The following is a 23,371-nucleotide window of genomic DNA, read 5'->3' as shown; positions in this document are numbered from 1 at the left end:
AGCTGAAGATTCTCGTCTGCCCATCTTAGTTAAATGGTGGGATGATGAGATGCAATCGCAGGGCATTGTAATCAATAAGCAGAAACAAGACAAAGAAGTGTCTTTGTTAACAAGGACACTTAACCAAGCCACTCGTCTTGTAAATGTAAGTTCTCTGCCCGGAATTTCTTTTATCCAATTGATAAGATCAATAAAACGACTGAATATATACACCTTGCAGAGAATCCATCTTCGAAACGAGGCAAAGACCGCAACCCTCGAGAAGCTAGTTCCTCACCTTGGGAGTCTGGAAGAAACCAGAGCTAAACTCCGCGAAACTAGAGAGCTGGCTAGGAAAACTGAACATGATCTCAGGGACCGGGTTGCCGAGCTTCAAGAAGCAAACTTTGAATTAAGTGGTTCATCAAAAGGTAACTTTATCCTCGCTCAATCTATTATGAGTTGATGTATGTACTTAAATAACCATCAAAATGCATCATAGTCCAAGCTGCTAAGATCACCGAGTTGGAGAGGCAAATTAAAGCTCTCGAAAAGGATAAGGGTGATCTTACAAAAGAAAGAGACTTGGCCATCAAGGATGTTGAAGGTAATTGCAGTCGGATTTCCAGAAATAGATTTGTCTACACATCCTCGATGCTAACAGAATTGTTGTATGCAGATCGCAAAATTAAGTCCGAGGCTCAGTTTGATGTCCTGATTACCAAGATTAAAAAACTTGAAGGGGCTAGAGATGAAGTCGCCAATGCTGCTACACCGCTGATCGAAGCCATGTTCTACAATAACAATGGTCCGAGTACAATCGATGCTGTTGAAGTCTTCGACAAATTGAGAACTGCTCCAGACACATATTTCAAGAATATCAAGGAGGTTGGAAGCATGGGAGCTAGCATGGCTCTGGCGATGACTAAATCCTTGTATCCGAAGATCGACATTGATGCCGTTGATGGCTTTGCAGACGGAACAAGCGAAGAAGATGCCCTTGACCTTATCAATGATGCCTAGAAGGCTGCTGACAAGATTGCTGCAGACGTTGTAGAGAGATTTCATGATACCAATCTTGGTCCGACTGGGTCTGGTTGAATCCATATGATGTAATCTGTGATGATGGAGGCTCAATTTGTACAATACTGATGTATTTATGTTGTGCTTGATAATTTAAATTTAGTCGCTGATTTCTTAAAAGTTTTTGTCGAACCTTATTGAGCCTAGAACCCACAAAATTTGTCAAAAAAAACTCTCAGTCCTCATTAACTAAGCCAAAAAATCAATCAAGACAATGATAAATCAAGTAAGCAAATTGAATTGATAAAAGCATACTCCATTATTATTATTATAATAGCCCCCGACTGGTAACTTCAAGAAACAACTTGACGTTGGAGTCAGAGAGAAAAAAGTATACACAAATAATGCCTAAGCATAAAAACGACGAAGATGCTCGATGTTCCAAGAATTGTCAACGTCTGAACCATCTTCACGCTTAATTTGATAAGAACCTGGCCGGGTAACTTCAGAGATTATGAATGGTCCTTCCCATAAAGGGGATAACTTATGCCGATCTCGTGTAGATTGAATTTTCCTTAAGACCATGTCTCCGACTAAAAATGCCCGTGATCGAACATAATGATTGTGGTAGCGCCGTAACCCTTGTAAATACCGAGCTGACTGGATCAAGGCTGCCTCGCGAGCTTCCTCCAGTCCGTTGAGATCATCCACTCGGTCTTCTCCGTAGCGCTCCTATTTGAAATTGCGAAATCACAGGGACTCAAATTCCACCTCACTTGGCAACATTGCTTCCGCACCATAAACTAATAAGAAGGGTGATTGCCCCATAGCCCGACTGGGTGTAGTGCGCAGAGACCAAAGTACTGACGGCAACTGATCTACCCACTTGCCGACGTAGGGACACAGTCGGTCAAGAACTCGTGCTTTGATACCTTGAAATACCATACCATTGGCGTGTTCAACTTGCCCATTACTCATAGGATGCGCTACGGAGGCATAACAGATCTTGATACCGAAGTCTTCAAAAAATCCTTGAACACACCGCCAGTAAATTGGGTTCCATTATCCGTAATGATACGATTAGGTACTCCAAATCGATGAACGATGCTGATGAAGAAATCTCGAGCTTTGTCAGCGGTAATTGTGACGACTGGTTTGGCTTCAATCCACTTGGAGAACTTATCCACAGCTACAAAAAGATGAGTGAAACCACCGGTGGCCTTTTTGAAAGGACCAACCATATCAAGCCCCCAGACTACAAAAGGCCAGGAAAGAGGGATAGTTTGCAACTCCTGAGCTGGTAGATGAATCTGTATGGCAAAGAACTGACAACCTTCACATGTTCACACAACTTTCTCAGCATCAGATACCGCAGTAGGCCAGAAAAACCCTTGTCGATAAGTTTTGCCAACGATTGTTTGTGCTGCAGCATGGTTCCCGCAAATGCCAAAATGTATGTCTTGTAACAATTGCCTTCCTTCTTCCAAAGAAACACAACGTTGCAAAATTCCTAACGGACTTCTCTTGTAAAAATCATCCTTATTCATAACATAAAGCCTGCTGCGTCGAGAAATCCGCTTGGCTTCATCTTTGTCTTGAGGTAACTGTTGTTTAGTCAAAAATTTGATGATGGGCTCTCTCCAATCGGCGTCAATCATGCTTACTTCTTGGGTGCCCGCTGTCTCGATCACATCTTTCCTTGGTACTGTCGGCTCGTAAAGGTGCTCAACAAAAACATCTGAAGGGGCTGCTTCTCTCTTAGAACCGAAGTTAGCTAGTCTGTCGGCCGCTTCGTTGTCTTGCCGGAGCGCATGAGTTAGCTCTAGGCTGTCAAACTTGTCTTCCAGCTTACGCACTTCTTGTCGGTAAGCAGCCATATTATCATCAAGACATGACCATTCTTTCATAACTTGATTGACAACTAACTAGGAATCGCCGCGAACTATCAGACACCGAATCCCTAGAGATACTGCAATCCTTAGTCCATGAAGAAGCGCTTCATATTCCGCCACATTGTGAGATGCAGAAAAATGTATCCACAGCACATAACTTAATCTTCCTCCAATCGGGGAAATCAGAACGACCCCTGCTCCAGTGCCTGAAAGCTTTATCGACCCGTCAAAGTGCATAGTCCAATACTCCAACTTCTCCGCAGGCATGTCTCCTTGACACTCGGTCCACTCGGCAACGAATTTCGATAAAGCTTGGGACTTGATAGAAGTACGTGGCTTGAAGGATTAATCCAGAGACATCAGCTCTAGATCCCACTTTGCAATGCGCCCGTTTGCCTCACGATTATGAAGTATTTCTCCGAGTGGAAACGATGTGACCACCGTGAACGAGTGACTTTGAAAAAAATGGGATAATTTCCTGACGGTAATTAAAACACCATATAACAGCTTTTGTACCCGAGGATATCTTGTCTTGGAGTCGGCCAAAACTTCACTAACGAAGTAAATCGGTCGTTGAACCTTTTGAATGTGGCCATCTTCCTCTTGCTCCATGACCAGGACCATACTCACAACTTGAGATGTCGCCGACACATACAATAACAGCGGCTCCTGCGGATGTGGTGATGCTAGGACCGACGGAGTTGTGAGAAGTTTCTTGAAGTCTTCAAAGGCTCGCTGGGCCTCGGGTCCCCACAGGAAATTGTCGGTCTTCTTCAATAGCTTGAAAAAGGGTATCCCACGCTCGCCAAGTCGTGAGACAAACTGGCTAAGCGCCGCATGCATCCAATCAGCTTCTGAACATCTTTCTGGGAACTTGGCGGTTTCATGTTGAGAATGGCATTGATCTTCTCCGGGTTGGCTTGTATACCCATACGAGATACCATAAAGCCAAGCAGCTTCCCTGACGGTACTTCGAAGGTGTACTTTTCAGGATTCAGCTTCATCCTAAAGGCATGGATGCTAGCAAAGGTCTCTTCTAGATCGGCGATCAATCTGAGTTGAAAAAACATCTTGACAACTATATCATCAACATAAGCTTCAACATTGCGACCAATCTGAGTTGAAAAAACATCTTTGGATCATGCGTTGATAGGTTGCTCCGGCGCTCTTTAACCCAAAGGGCATGGTGATGTAGCTATAATCCCCAAAAGGTGTGATAAATGAGGTCTTCAAGCAGTCAGATTCCTTTAAGCTAATCTGATGATAACCTGAGTAGCAATCCAAAAAACTGAGTAACTCACAGCTGGCCGTTGAGTCAACTACCTGGTCAATGCGAGGTAACCCAAAGGGATCTTTAGGACAACATTTGTTGAGGTCGGTGTAATCAACACACATACGCCATTGTCCTATCTTCTTCCGAACTAGAACCGGGTTTGCCAGCTAGTCAGGATGTAAAACTTCCTTGATGAAGCCTGCTGCTAACAGCTTGGTTAATTCCTCCTTGATTGCATCTTTCCTGTCTTGTGCGAAGCGGCGGAGTAGTTGCTTGATGGGTTTAGCGTCTTCTTTAACATTTAAGGAGTGCTCAATCACCTCTCTAGGAATACCAGGCATATCAGATGGTTTCCACGTAAAAATGTATTTATTACTTTGAAGAAAGGTGATGAGCGCGCTTTCCTATTTACAATCTAACTCAGCGCCTATCACAACAGTTTTGGTAGGATCAGAGGGATTGAGGGGAATTTTCTTGGTCTTGGCATCGCTTTCTCCGGTCTTCGATACCTTGGGTGCAGGCACTTCTCCTTCGGTTGCAGTTGATGCAGCCAGTCAGATCTCATCCCGAGCAAGTGTAGTCTCGCGTGTCTGGGCCATCTCACAGCTTTCCTTGTCACAGGTGACGGCTTGCTTGATGCCGCTCCGCAAAGATATGACTCCTCGGGGTTCTGGCATCTTGATCATCATGTAAGTATAGTGTGGGACCGCCATGAATTTGGCTAACGCCGGGCGTCCGAGTATGGCGTGGTATGCCATCTCAAAATCAGCAACTTTGAAGCAAATATTCTCTGTGCGAAAGTTCTCCCGAGTGCCGAAGGTGACTGGCAGGGTGATCTGGCCGAGTGGAGTAGAAGACAGCCCGGGGATGACTCCGTGAAAGGGCGCACTACTCGGCTTCAGCTCAGTCCGAGGGATCTGCATGTCGTCCAGAGTTTTGGCGAAAAGAATATTAAGTGCACTGCCACCATCAATGATGTATCGTCGGAGCTTAACATTGCGAACCACTGGGTCTAGTACCAGGGGGTACCACCCCAGGTGGACCACTCGGTCAGGATGATTCGAGCGGTCAAACTTGATTGTTGTCTCTGAGCACTGAAGATATTTGGGTGTATCAGGCTGTACGGCGTTAATCTCCCTTTCAGTCAGCTTTTGCTTCCGCTTGGACTCGTAAGCCTGGGTTCCACCGAAAATATGGTTGAGTTCCTTGCAAGAGTCTTGAAAGCCAGTCAATCCATCGTCTTCATCATCCTTCTGTTTAGATGTGCTCTATTCTCCGTCAGTCGGCTTCCATGCTTTCTTGGCGTATTGTTCTACAAACTGCTGAAAGATGAAGCAATCTTTGGCTGCGTGATTTGAATTTAGGTGATGCGAACACTGAGCGCTCATGATCTTGTCGAATGTGTTGATGCGCGATCGCTGTCGAGAAGAAGGTGTTGTAGTTGCTACAAGGTCCTCGGGCTTACGCTTGCGATCCTTTATGATTGGTACTTCCACTCCCCCATGTCGCTGGCGCATCTTTCTTGGGCTTCAATTTACTGCCCGACAGCTTGGACGCGGTAACGACATCATCGGCTTTGGCGTACTCATTATCTTTTTCAAACATCTGCTTGACTGTCTTGGGAGGCTTGCGTCCAAATTTGCCGACCAAGAGTTCGTGACAAACACCCTTAGTGAAAGTGGCAATGATGACGTTGTCGGTGATGTCAGAGATCTTGTTGCGTTACTCGGAAAAACGTCGGATATAATTCCGAAGGGATTCGCCGGGCTTCTGGATCACATTGTAGAGGTCAAACTGGGTGCCAGGACGCTCGAAGGTGCCCTGAAAATTGGCGATGAAGTGTTCGCGAAGCTCTGCCCAAGATCCAATCGTACCACGAGATAACCCGTGAAGCCAGGATCGAGCAGAATCTGCTAAAGCCACGGCTAGGTAATTTGACATGGCCTTGTTATCTCCTCCTGCTGCGCGAATTGCGAGACCATAGACGGTGAGCCATGACTCAGGATTTGTTTTGCCGTCATACTTCTTGATTCCAGTCGGCTTGAAGCCGGCTGGCCAATCCACTCAACGCAGGTCGCTTGTGAAAGCTGCAATTCCGTCTACATCGTCGTCGTAGTGGTCTGGTGAATGGTGTGGAATATAACCTCTTTCTGCGCGACGCCGGTTGATTGTCTTGCAAAGATCGATGGGATGCCTGCGACGTGGAGAGTGAGGCGGTTCAGCACGACGCTCTCTGCGTCTGTCGGTAGGTGAGTGAACAGATCGGTTAACATGATCCCTGCTCCTGTGGTTAGACCCTGAGGCGGCGACGCTGAGGCTTGGTTGATGATAATACCCCTACTTGGCGTGCCAACTGTCGAAACAAAATTTTGGCAATACGAAAAGGGGGTGGCTATCAAGCAGGAAAAGTGGATGGGTTTGGAGACTAGGAATTTTATACAGGTTCAGGCGTTCTCGATGAGAAGTAATACCCTACTCCTGTCCGGGGATTAATCCGCCGAGTGTGTTATTCATCGTATGATCTGGGAGAAAAGTTATGCCCCAAGAGGCACCCGGACCCCTCCTTACTCCTTATATAGTGAGAGGAGTCCGTATTACAACATACAGCCCATATTCCTAACGGAATAGGCAAGTAAAGATAAAATACAATCGTAGCCGTCTAGGATCCCGGGTATTTCCTTGATACACAAGTTAGGAATATAACCCGAGCCTATTAAAGATATTCTATCTATATATGGTACCCCTATACTCAGTCGGATATACATGCCGTATTGGTATGGGGTATCCATAATCTCCACACCTTTGTTATGGTCACATTGTGTATTTGGGAGGTGATCCCAGGGTTGATCTTTCTCTGCATGAGCGTTCTCCTAGGCATCACGAGGATTTTTTTTGTTTGCCTTGGTGGATCCTCCGCTACCATAAGTAGTGTGAGACAATCATTGCGCCCTCATTCTGGACTACATCAAGGTTGTCTGTATGTTTGAGGTTCGTAACAGTTTTCATCATGCCTTTGCTGTTGGCCTCTTTCAGCTTTGTTCTGTTTATGCATCATGATGCCCTAGTTTATAGTCCTCCAGCAGTCTATGATGCACACAAGAAAGCAGCCGCCGACCTCCCTCTACATGCAGCAGCCACCTCCGTCGAAGCCACACCCCGCCGCTGGCCTCCTTCTACACGCCGCAGCCGTCGCCATCCCCAAAGCCACACACAGTACCCCCTGCCACCCTACCTTTGCACGCAGCCGCCACCGTCGACCTCTCTCTACACGCAATGGCCGCCATCGCCCCGGAAGCCACGCGCAGCAGTCATCGCTGCTCTACCACGCGACAACGCCGCCACCGACCTCCCACTACACGCAGTTGCTCCCCCCCCCCCCCCCCCCAAAGGCATGCCCCGCAGTCGCCACTGCCGACCACCCTCTGCACGCCGCAGCCGTCGCTGTCTCCAAAGCCATACGCAGCCGCCACTGCCGCCCTCCCTGTGCGCGTAGGCGCCGTCACTCCCTCCCTAAGCGAACCACCATCGACCACCCTTTACACGCCACAGCCGCCACTGCCGCCCTCCCTCAGCGCATAGCCACCGCCGCTCCCACCCTACAAGAACCATCGTTGCCACCGTCAAAGTCGTACGCAGATGCCACCGCCGCCCTCGAAGCTGTGCGCACCTACCACCGCCGCCCTCGAAGCCGTGCGCATCAGCCGCTGCCGCTCTCCCTTTGCATGCAGCAGCTGCCGCTCTTCTGCGCGCCGGCACCAGCGCCGACCATCCTATCTCTGCAGCAGCAAGCGCTTTCCCACGCAACGCGGGTGCAGCAACTGCCGCCGCTTGCAAGAGAAGAGAGAGAGATAGAGAGAGCGCGTTGGACTGGATAGGATAGGGTTGAAGTATCTTGGGGGTATTTTGGTCAGTTAAATAGTAAATAGTTTTTTTTCTTGTTCCTAAATAAAACCATAACAGTGTAATAAAAAAAGAGTCAGATGGGGTGTTCAATTTTGAAAAGCAGGGTCAAATAAGCAAACAATGAAAAACAAAATAAGGAATTGTTTCTTATTTATTTGTGTTGGCATTCCGTGCAGCAAAAATCATAGTAACGAATTGGTGTTCTACATTTTTTTTATCATTGCAGTGGGTCGGTAACAGACAAACAGCAGCAGCTGCTCTTGATGACAACGGAATTACCCTATGAGAAATAGTCAATTGTAAGAGACAGTCAAATACTTAAACTGATTTTATTCCTTGCAAATGCGCTTGGCAATGTTCAAGGAACCACACTTGATAGGGTGCTAAAATGCTGAATTAAGGTCACATGTTTTCAAATTTCAATACAAGAATCTACAGGATTAGAAACATCTAAATTTACTTCTCTTACACATGCTTACAGTGTAACTAGTTATCGTGCACGTGCAAGGCACGTTTTAACAGTATATATTAGCAAACGAAGAAGAATCTATGCAATGTTTTTTATGTAATGCACTCCATATAAATAGTTCTAGTAATTAAGAAATTTCCATATAAACTACACTAACCTGACAATTTGGATGGTTCTCTATAAAAGCCACTCTGTTGAATCACTACTTCCTTACCAACAAAGGTAAACATATTGTGTGGGTCAAGCACAATTTATACATTGCGATGTTGCTACTTTTTGGACGCAAACAATTAATGATCAAACTCTGACCAATTTTCAGCTAGAAGTGAAAATGCAAGTAAAAGAGAATAACTATCAAGGCTTTATTTTCTTGCAGAATTACAGTTCAAGTCCTAAAGGGAAACCAGGCTGATAAGTTGTAAATGCAAGAAATAGCTAGAGTATAAGAAATCTGCACAGAACAAAAGGTACGCAAAACTTCTGTTAGGAATACATGACGACCGAGTCTATGTGAGTTTTTCTCAGGAGAAAATGAAAGCATACATACATATTAACAATCCTGAAAACAAATTAAGATGACCAAATTATATATTCATGCATAAACCTTCATGTCACTTTTACTTTCATACACCAAAACTCTAATCAAATTCCTAAGACCAGTATACCACAAGAAAGTATGCACACCGGACTTCTGATCAAGACATTTTCAAGGAGGAATTGCGAGTACACATGCAAACCGTAGATGTTGTTCTCGGCAACAATGGAAATGTCGGTCGTCAACAAACAATGAAATGTAATAAGAAAATTCTGTATTTTCTACATGGGAGAAAACCAACGCACCAGCTTTTGAGCTGTGGCTAGCAGGTGAGGAGTTTGATTCCATGGAGGGCTGGAGGAAGAGAGATATATGGTCATAGATGGCATCAAAACCAAGTGACAAAAAAACATAGTAATTAAATTGCTATTTCTTTATCACTACATCTGGAAGAGAAATTTTAGCCTGTAGCAGCGAAGACAACATACATCTAAAAGAGCAAAAGAACCATCCCTCAAACACCAGAACCAATAAGCTCTGCACAGGGAAGCTCTTCAATAAAATTTCCTGACAAATTTACAGGCATGACGTATGAAGAATAGGTAAAATCCATATGTAATACTAACTTGGATTTGAAGAATGCCACGACAGCAACTCCACACTCCCCTGTGCCCACACAAAAGTACAATAAAGATATTGTTACTCCATGAATAGAAATCCCCAATCCGTGCATGTCCTATTCAAGAACATTTTAAGTTTTTAATTCAGTATAATAAAGACAATAGTGTAAAAAACATTTAGGAGCTTAATTATCCAACTTCAAAACACTCAAGCAACATAACGGCAACCACATTCTTCAACACCAAATGTTACTTTTTTGGAGTACGCCTGTACAGCATCACGAAACAATGGATATCATTAGACCTATGTATAACATGACACTTAATGCATTTACTGAATATTAACCAAATAATTAAATTCCAAATTGCATTGATTTGTGTAGTGGGCTGAATAAACCAATTCATGGGGACATCATTAACTTCAGAAAGTTGAAGGCAATATCATCTAACTGCAGCAACATTCTAACTTTAACAACAATCTTCTTACTTTTTTGGAATACGACCTGTACCAATGAATATCATTAGACCTATATATAACATGAGACCTAGTGCATACACCTGAATAGTGAATACTAACCAAATAATTAAATTCCAAATCACATTGATTTGTTGTGTGGGTTGAATCATCCATATATTTAGACAAGTCGATTTCATGAAGTTGGTACATGATTAATAAAGAACATGTGCTGTTAAAATTATTTCGAAACAACTTAAGAATTAAGTCACTAACCTAAAGTGGGTAAAGCATTGGCAGTCATCAACTGTTGTCGTTTCTAGCTACGAAAATTGTCACCCATCGAACACTTGCTGGATGCAAAGAAAGTAAGATTTGGACAAACGCAACAGAAACACATTACAAATTTTTGATGATTTTACATCCTGTGAGTTTATTACCAACATGCGACGACCATACTGTTGAGGAACAGAGAGCTTTGAGTTCCTCGTTCCAGTAAGGGTCAAGTTAGCTTTGATCACTGAGGTTTGTGCTTTTCTGCATGCAACAAATATGCGGTGAAATTTGAGAGGAAGGTTACGATTACTAATGCGACAAGCGCATCCTCAATGTCGCCGTTAAGATTCCTGGCATTCCAACGGTCAGTTCAAAGGAAGAAGCCTGAAACCAGAAGTAGCCACTGTCATTTCATCTAAGCAGTGCACATTTCTATCAACTATGACTAGTGATTATTGTTGGAGAACAAAAACAAAAACATACATACATGTGGATCGTCCTTGGACAACCGCTCGGCCGTTAGCTTTAAGCCTACCATACCACACTACGTGGCCGGTATGCGAACATATCCTGATTAAAACACACAAGTATTAATTCAGAGCTGCAAATATTTTCATACAACACACTGGATAAAGATTAGGCAATAATCAAATAAAGCCACAAAAGAAGGGAGCTGGGGCCTCTCTCTCTCTCTCTCAGATTCAGGGAAAAAAAGAAACAAAGAGAATAGAAAGAGAGTATCATCCTGCAAAGAAAGTCCCCCGAAACAGGTAATATTCAGTACACAGGGATTCAACATGGCGCAGATGGAAATATCATTAAGCGTGAACCTAGTATCACAAAAGGAAGGAGATTCATGCAGTGCAGAAGGTACTGGATTTGATCCATAATAGATCCATGCGTCTCTCACTGACCTGCTACTCCCTCTCAGTGTTCCTTCTTCCGCACACGCCACCGATGAAAACCTACGACTGATATTCCCATTGTTGGAGCAGGGGGCAAGTCGTCGCCATCACTGGAACCGCCGTTGAACTTGTCCTCAGCCGGCACTCCATCGTACGCAAAGAGGTGAAGACCATCGGAACCACGTTGCCATCTCAGCCAACTAATAAAGAAAAAAAATCATCTCTAAATATATACTTCTTGTTCCTCTTTGCATCAATATATCAGACAACTAATAAAGAAAAAAAAATCAGCAAATAGGATTATAGGAATTTCCTAATTGATCAGGAAACATAAATAAAAATTAATGATTCTTGCTTAGTCTGTTTAAGCTGTTCTAAACAACACATGATGAACAAACATATATAAGTATATATGATATGCATTTGTAGGCTCATTAAAGTGCTCATTTGTCTGGCATCCCAACTAATTAAGATGTCACTTTAGTTGTTTTCTGTCACCGAAAAGAATTCATCTAATATATACCATGTGTCCGCCCTAGACAGAAACATTCTTAAAATAACCAAACAAACATTCTTAAAATAGCATTTGACATTACATTGATGTACACTTCAAAAAACATAACTATCAAGATAAGGAGAGCCATTTGGCAGGAACTATTCATTTAAAAACACAAAATTCGACAAATAAAAATAGGACTAATGGGGATGGGGAAGCAATTTGGCAGAAACTGTTCATTTAAAAACACAAAATTCGACGAATAAAAATAGGACTAATGGGGATGTGGAAGCAAGAGTGTTACTTTGAGCCGAATCAGGTGTGCTGGCACAGAAGAGAAGAAGGCGCAAGGAAGCTGGATGGTCGAACTCGGCGTAGGTCGAACGAAACGTTGGACAAATTCGGCACCTTCGGGGAGGAGAGTTGCATACCAGCGTGGCGTGCACAGCACCTCCGGCAGAAGGGAGAACAACCGGCAACGTCGGGAGCAGTCCCGGGCGGGGCTCTGACGGAAAGGGGAACCACCACGGTGCCGGCAGAGGCAGTCCTGGACGGGGCTCCGGAAGAATGGGGAACTACCACGGCAGCGGCAGGGGCACGATGTGGTGGCGTGTGGCGGGGAGTCGCGAGGAGGCACGACAGTGAGTGCGCTGGTCCAGCGGCAGTGAAGACACGGCAGCGGCGGCGCTGGTCCAGCTGTGGACTGTGGCGACAGCCGGGATTCGGGCGAAGCGAGGAGGACAGAGAATGCGCACGGAGCGAGGAGTGAGGGGAATCACGCGCGGGAGGCGGAGTCATCGCGCGTGGGGGCGGAGTGGGGGTGGAATTGGTGGGATGGGATGGCGATTAGATGAGAAGGTGGATGGACGAGTGAGATTAGATGGAATGATTTCGCCCGTAGGATTGGAGGGGTGAACTCCTTCTTAGAGCATCATCAACAGTATCCCTAAATTTTATCCTAAAAATATTATTTATGGAAATCCTAAATAAAGTTTAAGATGTTAAAATAATAATCTCTCCCAGAGATTGGCTAAATTTGACTTCCTAAAAATAAAAGTTAGGTACCATACAAAACTGCCAACAGAAATCCTTTTCATTCTCCCTCTTGTGAGATCGCACTCGCTCGTGCGACCTGTGATCGCAGTGTCGTGCTCACTGCTCGGCATCGCTCCACTCAACGTGATCAAGCTCGGCAGGTCTTGCAGCTCTAGTCTCCAGACATGGGATCTAGCAACAGCAACCAGCTCCAATCATTCGCAATCAACACCAACCAATAAGCAGCACATTAGTAGCTCCAGAAACTTGTTGGTAACTCAGCAGTCCACAGCATAAGCACCAGCAGATCAGGTACAAGATATGAATACTTGAGCGACAATACAATGTCAAAAAATAAAACATACAAAATTTGCATATCAAGTACTATCTATTTATTCGTGCCATTCTTGTTACACAACAATGGTGCAATTTTAGCAGCAACATCAGCAGCAGCAGGCAGCAACACCATTCACCAATTTCAGCAGCATTCTAGCAGCAATTAAGTTCGCATCCAGCACATAGCAGAGGGCATCAGTTTTCAGCAAACGTCAGTTTTTAGTTTGCAATTGCATTAGAAAGGATAAGAGAATCAGAATAGAGTCATGTTCTATTGCTTATACTTGGATTTCCTAAGTTCTGTGGTTGTCTTGCATCAGTCAAAAATCAGAAAAGGAGGATTGGCCAAATAAAGATCGATCCCCAATTTTCCCAAAGATCGATCCAAGTCACGAAAAAAATTACCAAATCCAAAAATCCTAACTCAAGAAATCTCAAGAAACCCTAACCCAAGTCAGACGACTAGGATCGGCAGTGGCTCCTACTACACGCCGCCGCTGTAGGTTGTCGCATCGGCGCATGCCGCTGGGTGCGGATGCGTGAATCGGGGCACCGGTCAGATGCTTGAACGGGGTGCCAACCAACTATATGAGAGATGCATCTGGTGGCGGGGTAGCTAGAGGTGACTACAAGGGACAACCCCACGAGATGAAGTTGCAGACTAGAAAATTTCGACGAGGGTGTAGGAACTGCCACAAGCACGCGGGAGAGGTGGATTAGGAGCGAGAACTCTTCTTTACTTGTGGGGAGCGAGAAACCAGGAGATGGGAATCCTGGTAATTAATGGGTTTCTTGTTTAGGGCCACTACTGGATCAATTTTTATCAACAAAACTCCAAAATTATTGGATAGGGATTTGCTTTGGGATGCTCTTATATTAGTATAGATATGCAGGAATAAGCTGCATAGCATGTTGATTGCAACAATCATCATTTTACATAAATAATAGATATGTTAATTTATTTATGTCTTCAACCACATTGAATAAAATAAATATTCCGTTTAGATATATCCTGTTTCATGTCTGTGGGTTACTGAGATGTAAAAATCTCATGTGGGAAACAAGCATGATCAGGCTACCATTTCAATTTGCAAAGGATGATGGTCTTCACTTTTATATCCCACTCTGCACTGGGAGGCCTTCTATTTTTAACTTTCATCTACTGATGTCGTCAGTCATTCAATATTGTTGACACTTTTCAAGGCTCGGTTCTACACTGAGTTAACTTACAAGAAAAACAATATTTGATCTAGAGCCAATGCGTGTTATGCAGAAACTAAAACAGAGAATGAGCTGTTTGACATGGTCAAACTCATATACATAACTAGTTGGCACCCAGCGTCTTTGCCATAGGTTTTGTAGTATTATCGTCAAACAAAATCATAGTTTTAAATGGTTAGGTGCAACTCTATGTATATACAAAATATATGATAATGTAGATTTATATATGCCTTATGTTATTACAATATAATTCATGCTTTATTTTTCTAAGCGTCATTGTGTATTGTTATAATATATGAATATTATTTTCATGCGCAATATGGGTATCGTTATTGTTAGACAATTTGCATCTCTCTACTTCAATCAAGTTTTTTCTGAAAATAGATTCAGGTAATGATACCTAATAATTATATGATATCTTATCATGCATAATAAAACAAAACACACATATTAAACAATCATCACATATTAAACAATAATTTGAGTTGTATTCAGAAAACATGGTGTTATGCACAAAATATGTAACAGTGCTATGTGTGACTGTGAGGTGGAGCAAAGGGAGGTGAATAGATAACTAATGAATGATGGAATTGGATGAATAAGTAGCTTCTTGATTCAACTGTTATTATCTTTGTACTAATATGATCTAATTGTTGATGATGTGGCTTCTTACATGTTTTGCTTTATAGGAGTAAATGTCCCTTAGTGGGTACCAAATATATAGGAAGATGGTATTTACTGCATTGCAAAGTATAATATGTTACCTGCTTTACTCTAAATGTTGTCTTAAAAAAAGTATATATACGTGCACTGCACAGTCTCATCTCATTGTTGTACAACCAGCTATTGGCACAAAGCATCAGTATTATGCTTTACTCTGCTCGAGCATTTTTCAACTATTTAATTTTGTTGTGTTGATCTTCTAAATAATTATTTTACTTGGTCACGTCCAAGCTATGTTTCCATTAGGGTTTGGGTGGAGGCAACGCCCAGGCGACTGGGCGGCAAAGCCTTCCCTCCCATTCTGGCGATGGAATTGGATGGAGGTTTTCTACGATCTGCTTATGGAGTCTGCAGGGTTTACGCCTGCCCTTGCTAGTTTCTTTGTTGGGTGGATTCATGGTGGATCGCCTAGCTTTCTGCTAGGGTTTCTGGAGGATTAGTTAATCCCTCTGAATTATCCAAATCCGAGGGATGTTGGGATTCGTTCCCAAGCCCACGATCCATATGGCAAGTTCTATATTGCTCCAGTTGTTAATTGGATCGAGGGGAGATCGGTTTACTTGCGATCTGATCTACAAAAGTTTCCTTCGATAGTTTCTGGGGAGAGAGAGGGACTTGGTTGACAGTCCCTTTATAAGGACTGGTCTTCCAAGTATCTGGAACCAACAAGTTCAATATCCACAATCGGGTGTGTTAGGTCGCAATCCAATATGTTCTTGTTTCTTCAAAGGAAGTTCAATGGCAACTACTGGTGGTGGGGGCAATAAAGGGGTCGTCAGTGAGATGACTACCCGCTCGAAGCCGCTTAGTGGTACCATGGATGTTCCATCGAATCAATTGGTGTTGATGACGAAGGAGTCGCCGGCGGCTGGCCCAAAAGATCTAATTCTCTAAGATGCGATGGCTAGCGTGTACCGAGAAGAGTTTCAACCGAGTTTCCAACAGGGCCCTTCACAATTCACCGAGGGATAGTTGCATGAGGAGGAAGATAATGTGGTTGAAGTTAATATTGAAGAAGAAGAGACAATTTGTTTATCATAACCTTTTGTGCAGAAGGAGATTTCAAGTTTGTTCTTCAAGGGGGTCCTTGGCTGCATAGAGGTGATGCCCTCCTAGTTGTTGAATTCGATGGCCTGACTAGCCCATCCAATGTTCCTCTGGATGTAGTTCCAATTTGGATCAGAATATATGATCTGCCTTTAGTGCTAATGACAAAGGCTAGAGGAGAACTATATGGAAGGAGTTTTGGTCGAGTTCGTGAAGTTGATGTGGAAGCTGATGGCTGCAATAGACATGATTGTTTCCGCATACTGGTGGACTTACCTGTTGCAAAGCCTCTGAAATCGAAGATAGGGCAGTGAGGAGGTCAAGCGGTTTGATTGGACAATCTGATAAAGAATGTGACAAGAAGAGTGCAAGCAAGGATGTGCCGTATCGCTTCTCTGTTGAACTGCACTGTTCTCCTCTGAAGCCTTTTGACAGGAAGGTGAACAAAGTCAAGGCAACATACCAGCCAAATGCTTCACGTAAGTTGGTTTTCAGAAGTGCTGGGAGTGCGGTTTCTTCTTCTTCAAGGAGAGGTCAGAAGGAGGACTGGGCCGAGGTTGTTCCCCCAAGGGTGGATGCTTGCGATGATTTCGATCATAGGGAGACAGAAGGGGATGTGCAGATAGATGAGCAACTTGCACAACAAACACATAAGCTGAAGGTGTCATATGCGACTGCTCAGCGTTAGGGGGGTATGGAAAATCAGATCTTCAAGTCTGACAAAGGCAGCACGGATGATACATTGGTGTCCACAGATCCTAAAGGAGGAATGATTCTGGCCATGCAGGAATTACACCTCCTAGCTTCTTTTGGGGATGCATCTATGGAGGATACAGGAGGTGCAAACAAGAGGAGGACCCCTGAACAGAGTGGACAGAAGAAAGTTGGTAGAGTACAGCTGGCCTTGCTAGAGTATGGGCAGGGGACAGAGGAAGTTAGGAAAGAGCTGAATGAGCCACATCAGAAAGGGAGAGCTTTGAAGCGTTTCAAGAAAGTTACAATGGAAGGGACTGTCCTGGATGATTTGGAAGCAATCAGCCCCGGGGCTGCTAGTAAACTGGCGGGACCTATGACAGGTTCCCGCTGGAGCAATGAGTTACTTATCTTGGAACTATCGTGGTATAGGGAACGCTACGACAGTTCGCGATTTATGTGCCTTGGTCCGCGAGGCTGGTTCCTAGTTAGTGTTTTTGTGTGAAACAAGACAGACAATAGAAAAGGTGAGACGTCTTCGCAATAGATTGGGACTTAGAGGATTTGCTGGCTGGATATGTAATGGAATGAGTGGTGGTCTAGCGCTCTTTTGGGATGAGTCTGTTTATGTTGATATTAAAGGAATAAATGATAGATATATTGATGCTTATGTTCGGTTGTCTGTGAATGATCCGATGTGGCACATCACTTTTGTTTATGGTGAACCAAGGTCTGAGAACCGGCATAGAATGTGGTCCTTGCTTGCATCGCTAAAACAAACATCAAATCTGCCTTGGCTTGTGGTGGGAGACTTTAGTGAGACATTATGACAATTTGAGCACTTTTCAAAGAATAAGAGAAGTGAATCTCAGATGCAAGCTTTTCGAGATGTGCTTGATGTGTGTGAATTGCATGATCTGGGGTTTAAAGGAGTTCCTTGTACTTATGATAACAAAAGGGAAGGACATAATAACGTCAGAGTACGTTTAGACCGAGCTGTTACTGACAACAATTGGCGTGAAATGTTCAGTAATGCACAAGTAGAACACCTCGTTTCCCCATGTTCAGATCTTGTTACTTTGAGGTTTTCTGTTAGCAATGACCAACAAATTAGACGGAAATGCCTGCACTATGAAATCTTCCGGGAGAGGGAGACAGAGCTAACAAAGGTAATTGATGATAGTTGGGATTCCTCGGGTGAGAAATCAGACCTGGCTGACATTAGTAGGGCTCTGAGAAGAGTAATGTTAGACCTGCATAGTTGGAGCAGGAAGAAATGCAAAAATGTTGGTCGAGAAATTGAGAAGGGAAGGAAGGAACTAGCAGAGCTGATTGCTACCAATGCTGACAGCCGACTAATTCAGAAAGCCACAGATACTTTGCATGAACTTTTGTACAGGGAAGAAATGCTCTGGTTGCAGCGTTCTCGCATCAACTGGCTCAAAGAGGGTGATCGCAATGCTAAATTTTTCCATAGTAAAGTGGTTTGGCGTGCAAAGAAGAACAGAATCACAAAGCTGCAAGACTCAGCCGGCACTGTTCATAGTACAACAACAGTTTTAGAAGATATGGCGACCGACTACTTCAAGACTGTTTTCACCGCAGATCCTTTGCTCGATCAGTCTAAAGTTACCAGGTTGGTGCAGGGAAAGGTGACGTCTGAGATGAATGAGAGGCTTTGTGCGGAGTTCAGTGAAGAAGAAATTTCCAACGCAGTCTTTCAAATTGGACCCATAAAAGCACCGGGCCCTGATGGTTTCCCGTCTCGTTTTTATCAGCACAATTGGGGAGTGCTGAAGACTGACATCGTGAGGGCTGTGAAGCAGTTTTTTGTTTCTGGAGTTATGTGTCACGCCCTGAAAATTGCCTAATTTAATAATTCATTCTTTAATGCATCTTTAGAAATTATTTTAAAAGCTTATAAGTTAAATTCTAATAATCTAGGAAAAAATTCAACATAAAATTGAGCTAGATAAAATTTCATTAAATATTTTGCTTGTTTAACTATTTTCTAGATTTTTCTAGGAATTATTTGAGCAAGGAAAGTATTTTTAATAAATGAAACATCATTTCACGAATTATTTTAATTGAGAAAGTTTAAAAAACCCTCTTCTAAGTCGTTGGGCCGATTCCGGCCCAACTCCTCTCTTCCCCGCGCGTGGCGGTGCGGCCCAGGCCGGCCCAAGCCGAGCCGCCGCCCCTCCCTCCTCTCAGCCGCCGACATGTGGGGCCCACATGTCGGGGTTGTCTTCAACCTCCGGCCGGCCAACCGAGCCCGAGCGCCGCCGCCTCTCCTTCAAATCCGCCTCCACCGGTTGCTTCCGAGTCCGATTGATTGAGGGGAAATTATCTCCTCCTTATCCTCTTCCTTTCCCCTAAAGTTTCGGAGATTAATTTTGATCGGATAAACCGAATCAAACTCGTTTTCTAGTTTATCTCTCCAAACTAACCCTAGGATTTTCCAGCTCAAATCCTCTCATTTGGAGTCCGATCTCTCTAATCCAAGCCTATATAAAGCATCCCCTACTCGTCCTCTTCCGTTTGCCTCAAGTCCCAAGCCCCGCCGTTGCCCGTAGCGCTGCCGCCGCCGCCGCTGCTTCAGCCGCGCCGCGCCGTTGCTGTGGTCGTCGCCGCCGCCTTCCGTCGCCATCGCCGGGTTTGTGAGGAGGAGGAGCACCCCGTCCGCTCCTCCGCAGCCGCCGAAGACCGCCGGAGCACCGTCGTCGACGTTGACCCGAGGTGAGCCGCTGTCGGACCTCGTCGCCGGCCGTCGTTTGTCGTCGTCCGTCGTTGTTCTTTGCACCGGTGAGTTTGCGTCGTCGTCCTCTTCGCATAGGTGTCCTCGGATAGCCCGGCCGAGCCCTCTATCACCGGTGGTCGCGTGGAGCCGAGCCTAAGCCGGCGATGATGTCGTGATGACATCATAATTTTTTTCTTTTAGTTTTTCTGTAGTAGTTGAAAATCGATTAAACTTAGAAAATCCATATCTAAATCATCGTAACTCGGATTCAAGTGGTTCAAGTTGCTAAATTTATCTAAAATCGAGGTCTACATGTTAAAAATTTCCACATGTACTGTTTATGCTTGTTTTTGTACTATTTTGTTGATTTTGTTCATTGGCTTTAGTTTCCGATGTTCCGGAGGAGAGAGTTTACGTTGAGGAAGGTTCAGAAGCGTTTGAAGAAGCTCAAGGCAAGTCACACAGATCCCAAACAACCCTTTGAGAATGTTGAACCCGTTTAAAGCTAATGTTTTGTTTCAACTTATGCATTATTTTCAAATGTCATCGGGTGGTGAGCCTTTCCCATTTAATTATGGCCAACAATGACTTTATTTTCCTATGTGTAATAAATTGATTAGCTTGGACCTTATATATTGGATTGGTTCAGCTAAATGCTATATATATAATTGCTTAGCCATGCTTAGGAACATTAGCTCACTAATGGGATGAATCATACCACATTATTATTTATAGTTATATTTAATGGTAGCTCACGATGGTTAATCGTGTTATGATAATTAATTGATAATTAAAACTTGACAATGGTGGGTTGTGAGCATACGGTTTTGAAGGTCGTGCTCATGACAATTAAGGACCGGTTCACGAGCTACTGTTGTGAAACATTAACCGTGCCAACCACAAGCCAGCGTGGGCAACAGCTTTATCTTTTGTATAGCATGGTTCATTATGGGGTGCCAGAATGAGAAGTGGCGAGAAGTCCATGGGGGTCGCTGGGGAGTCCATGCCTCTGGTTGTAGAGGGGGTGATTATAATCCAGGTATGGTGCACTGTGGTGAGTTGTGTTGTGCGAGGGGTACCGTCACAGTTCCTTTCCGAGGTATCGTGGTGGTATTGAGGCGCATGGTGACATGTTGTGGAGCTGTGTCTTGTGGGTACAGTGGTACATCTCTGGCCAAAGTAAAACTATTCGAATAGCCGTGCCCGCGGTTATGGGTGGGTCTAACAATGTTTTTCGTGATTAGTCTCACACTACTCATTAATGATAATACTGTGACAATTAGTTTGACTGCTGGTTTGGAATGGTATATTCCTTGTATGGAGGTTTGATTTGTACAACCGGGGTTGGTTGTTCAGATAAGGTTGGGCCTATGCAACACGGGTGTGTTGTATAGTGTTTATTTAATATTGCTTAATTACTTAACTGTTTTACTGTTTTTCTCAAATGTTTATTAAATGATGTTTATGCAAATGAGCTTTATTATGCCATCCTTTGTTATCCTGTGCACTTGCATATTTGCTGTGTGGCTTGTTGAGTATGTCATATGCTCATTCTTGCAATATTCATTCATCAGAGGAGGAGTATTTCAGTGAAGGAGATGATCTGGAGGATTAGGCTTTGTTCGGGTCAAGTTGCTTGTGGAGTGGAGTCGCCATAGCTGTTTAGTCTTTTGTTTATTTCCGCTGTGTAGAATTTTATTCTTTTGAGAGGAACCATCCACCTCTATAATAATTTATTATTTTGCGAATATTAATTAGCTGTTTGATAGTACTCTATTATCAATTTGTTATTGTGTGCCTCGGTTGATTCCTGGACGAGGATTTAACACACATGTAAGCGTTTGGAATTTTGGATAGAAATTCCGGGCGTGACATTATGCCTATTGGGGTTAATAATATGGAGATAGTACTCATTCCAAAGGTGGATCAACCACTGGAACTACGTGATTTCATGCCAATAAGTCTCTGTAATGTTATTTACAAAGTTGTGTCAAAATGTCTAGTGAATAGGTTGCGACCTTGCTTGGGGGAACTCGTCTCAGAGTGCCAGAGTGCCTTTGTTTCGGGTCGAATGATCACAGATAATGCTTTGATAGCTTTTGAATGTTTCCACCTCATCCAGAGGAACAATAGTCCAGCCAAAGCAGCTTGTGCCTATAAACTTGATTTGTCTAAGGCTTATGATCGAGTCGATTGGAGTTTTTTTGAGCAATCCATGTATAAGTTGGGTTTTGCTCACCGTTGGGTTAGATAGATAATGGAGTATATAACCACGGTGAGATATTCAGTTAAATTTAATGGGACCCTCATGTCTACATTTGCTCCATCTCGTGATCTTCGGCAAGGAGACCCGTTGTCTCCCTTCCTCTTTTTGTTCATAGCTGATGGACTATCTTTACTGTTACAAGAAAAAGTCGCTCAAGGTGCACTATCTCCAATTCAGATCTGCAAGCGAGCACCGGATGTTTCTCATCTTTTCATCGCCGATAATACCCTACTGTTCTTCAAGGCTGATAACCAACAAGCTGGAGTTGTTAAGGAGATCCTTGCTAGCTATGCATCAGCAATAGGGCAACTCATCAATCCGGCTAAATGTTCTATCTTGTTTGGTGAAGCCACTCCTACAGACACCCGTGATACTATCAAAAATACCCTGCAAATTTTCAATTCTGGCTTTGACGATAGATATCTGGGTTTCCCTACTCCTAAAGGGAGAATGAGCAAAGGGAAGTTCCAAAGCCTTCAGGAAGGAATCTAGAAGAGAGTTGATAAAATCTGTTATCCAAGCCATTCCAGTGTGATGAGATAACCAAGTTGACACGGAATTTTTGGTGGGGAGTGGAGAACGGCAAAAGGAAAACACATTGGAAAGCTTGGGATAGAATTACACAGCCGAAGGGTCACGGTGGGCTTGGCTTCAGTGATGTGAGATTATTTAACCAAGCTTTGTTAGCAAGACAGGCTTGGAGGATCATTGTTAATCCAAAAAGTTTATGTGCTAAATATTACCCAAATGGGTCCTTTGCCATTGAATATGGTCTGGCACTGTTAAAGGAAGAAATTATATGGGGGATAGGGAACAGAAGAATGGTCAAGATTTGGAGGGACCCTTGGTTACCAAGGAATTACTCAAGAAGACCGATATCTCAGAAAAATAATTGCCGGCTGAAATGGGTTTCAGACCTCATAACAGAGAATGGAACGTGGGATATGGGCAAAATATATCAATACTTCTTTCCCATAGATGCTGATGTAATATGCAGAATCTATATTTCCTCTCATGAGGAGGCTGATTTTGTGGGGTCGCACCAAGACAAACATGGGGGATTTTCTATCCGGACTGCCTACGGGCTTGCCTGGGAACTCAGAAATGCGGTTGCAAGCTCTAGGTCATCGTCAACAGCACGAGAAAGGGCATGGAATGATAGGCTAGAGCTGGTGCCAAAGGAGGAACATGCAGCGTTCCTCATGATATTATGGCGTAACTGGTATGTCCGTAATGAGATTGTTTATGGGAAGCAGCCCCCTCCAATTGAAGCATCCAAACGTTTCCTTCAAAGTTACCTATGGACACTGTTGGAAATTCGGCGACATCCACAAGCTAACCTTGCCAAACGGAAGCACGTTCTCAGCCTTTCAGTTTGGAATGCAGGTTTAACTGGGAACTGTTCAGATGAAAACAAACTCAGCTAGGAAAGACCAAATCAAGGCTCGATGAAGGTTAATGTTGATGGTTCGTTGTTAACGACCA

The 23,371-nt window shown here is 43.8% G+C and overlaps 2 long non-coding RNA genes across 12 annotated transcripts; one reads left to right on the top strand and one right to left on the bottom strand.

Annotated features, from left to right (window-relative positions):
• Window positions 1–7,091: 7,091 nt before the first annotated feature.
• On the bottom strand, window positions 7,092–12,704 carry LOC4346381 (uncharacterized). 11 transcript variants are annotated; one of them, XR_010735274.1, is made up of 7 exons: window positions 12,130–12,701; window positions 11,339–11,529; window positions 10,912–10,994; window positions 10,425–10,808; window positions 9,701–9,962; window positions 9,563–9,611; window positions 7,092–9,428 (listed from the first exon to the last, which is right to left on the bottom strand). It is a non-coding gene; the product is annotated as an uncharacterized lncRNA (long non-coding RNA). The 11 variants fall into 11 exon arrangements; XR_001539717.3 differs by having other exon boundaries at window positions 9,701–10,808; window positions 12,130–12,703; XR_010735275.1 differs by lacking the exon at window positions 9,563–9,611 and having other exon boundaries at window positions 12,130–12,700.
• Window positions 12,705–19,132: 6,428 nt separating this feature from the next.
• On the top strand, window positions 19,133–21,559 carry LOC136351670 (uncharacterized). The gene is made up of 3 exons (XR_010734855.1): window positions 19,133–19,619; window positions 20,007–20,072; window positions 21,195–21,559. It is a non-coding gene; the product is annotated as an uncharacterized lncRNA (long non-coding RNA).
• The last annotated feature ends 1,812 nt before the right edge of the window (window positions 21,560–23,371 follow it).

The sequence above is a fragment of the Oryza sativa genome, chromosome 9 (genome assembly GCF_034140825.1).
Source record: "Oryza sativa Japonica Group chromosome 9, ASM3414082v1".
Taxonomy (NCBI): domain Eukaryota; kingdom Viridiplantae; phylum Streptophyta; class Magnoliopsida; order Poales; family Poaceae; genus Oryza; species Oryza sativa.
The sequence above is the reverse complement of the archived record's forward strand: the minus strand, read 5'-3'. Positions and strand labels throughout refer to the sequence as shown.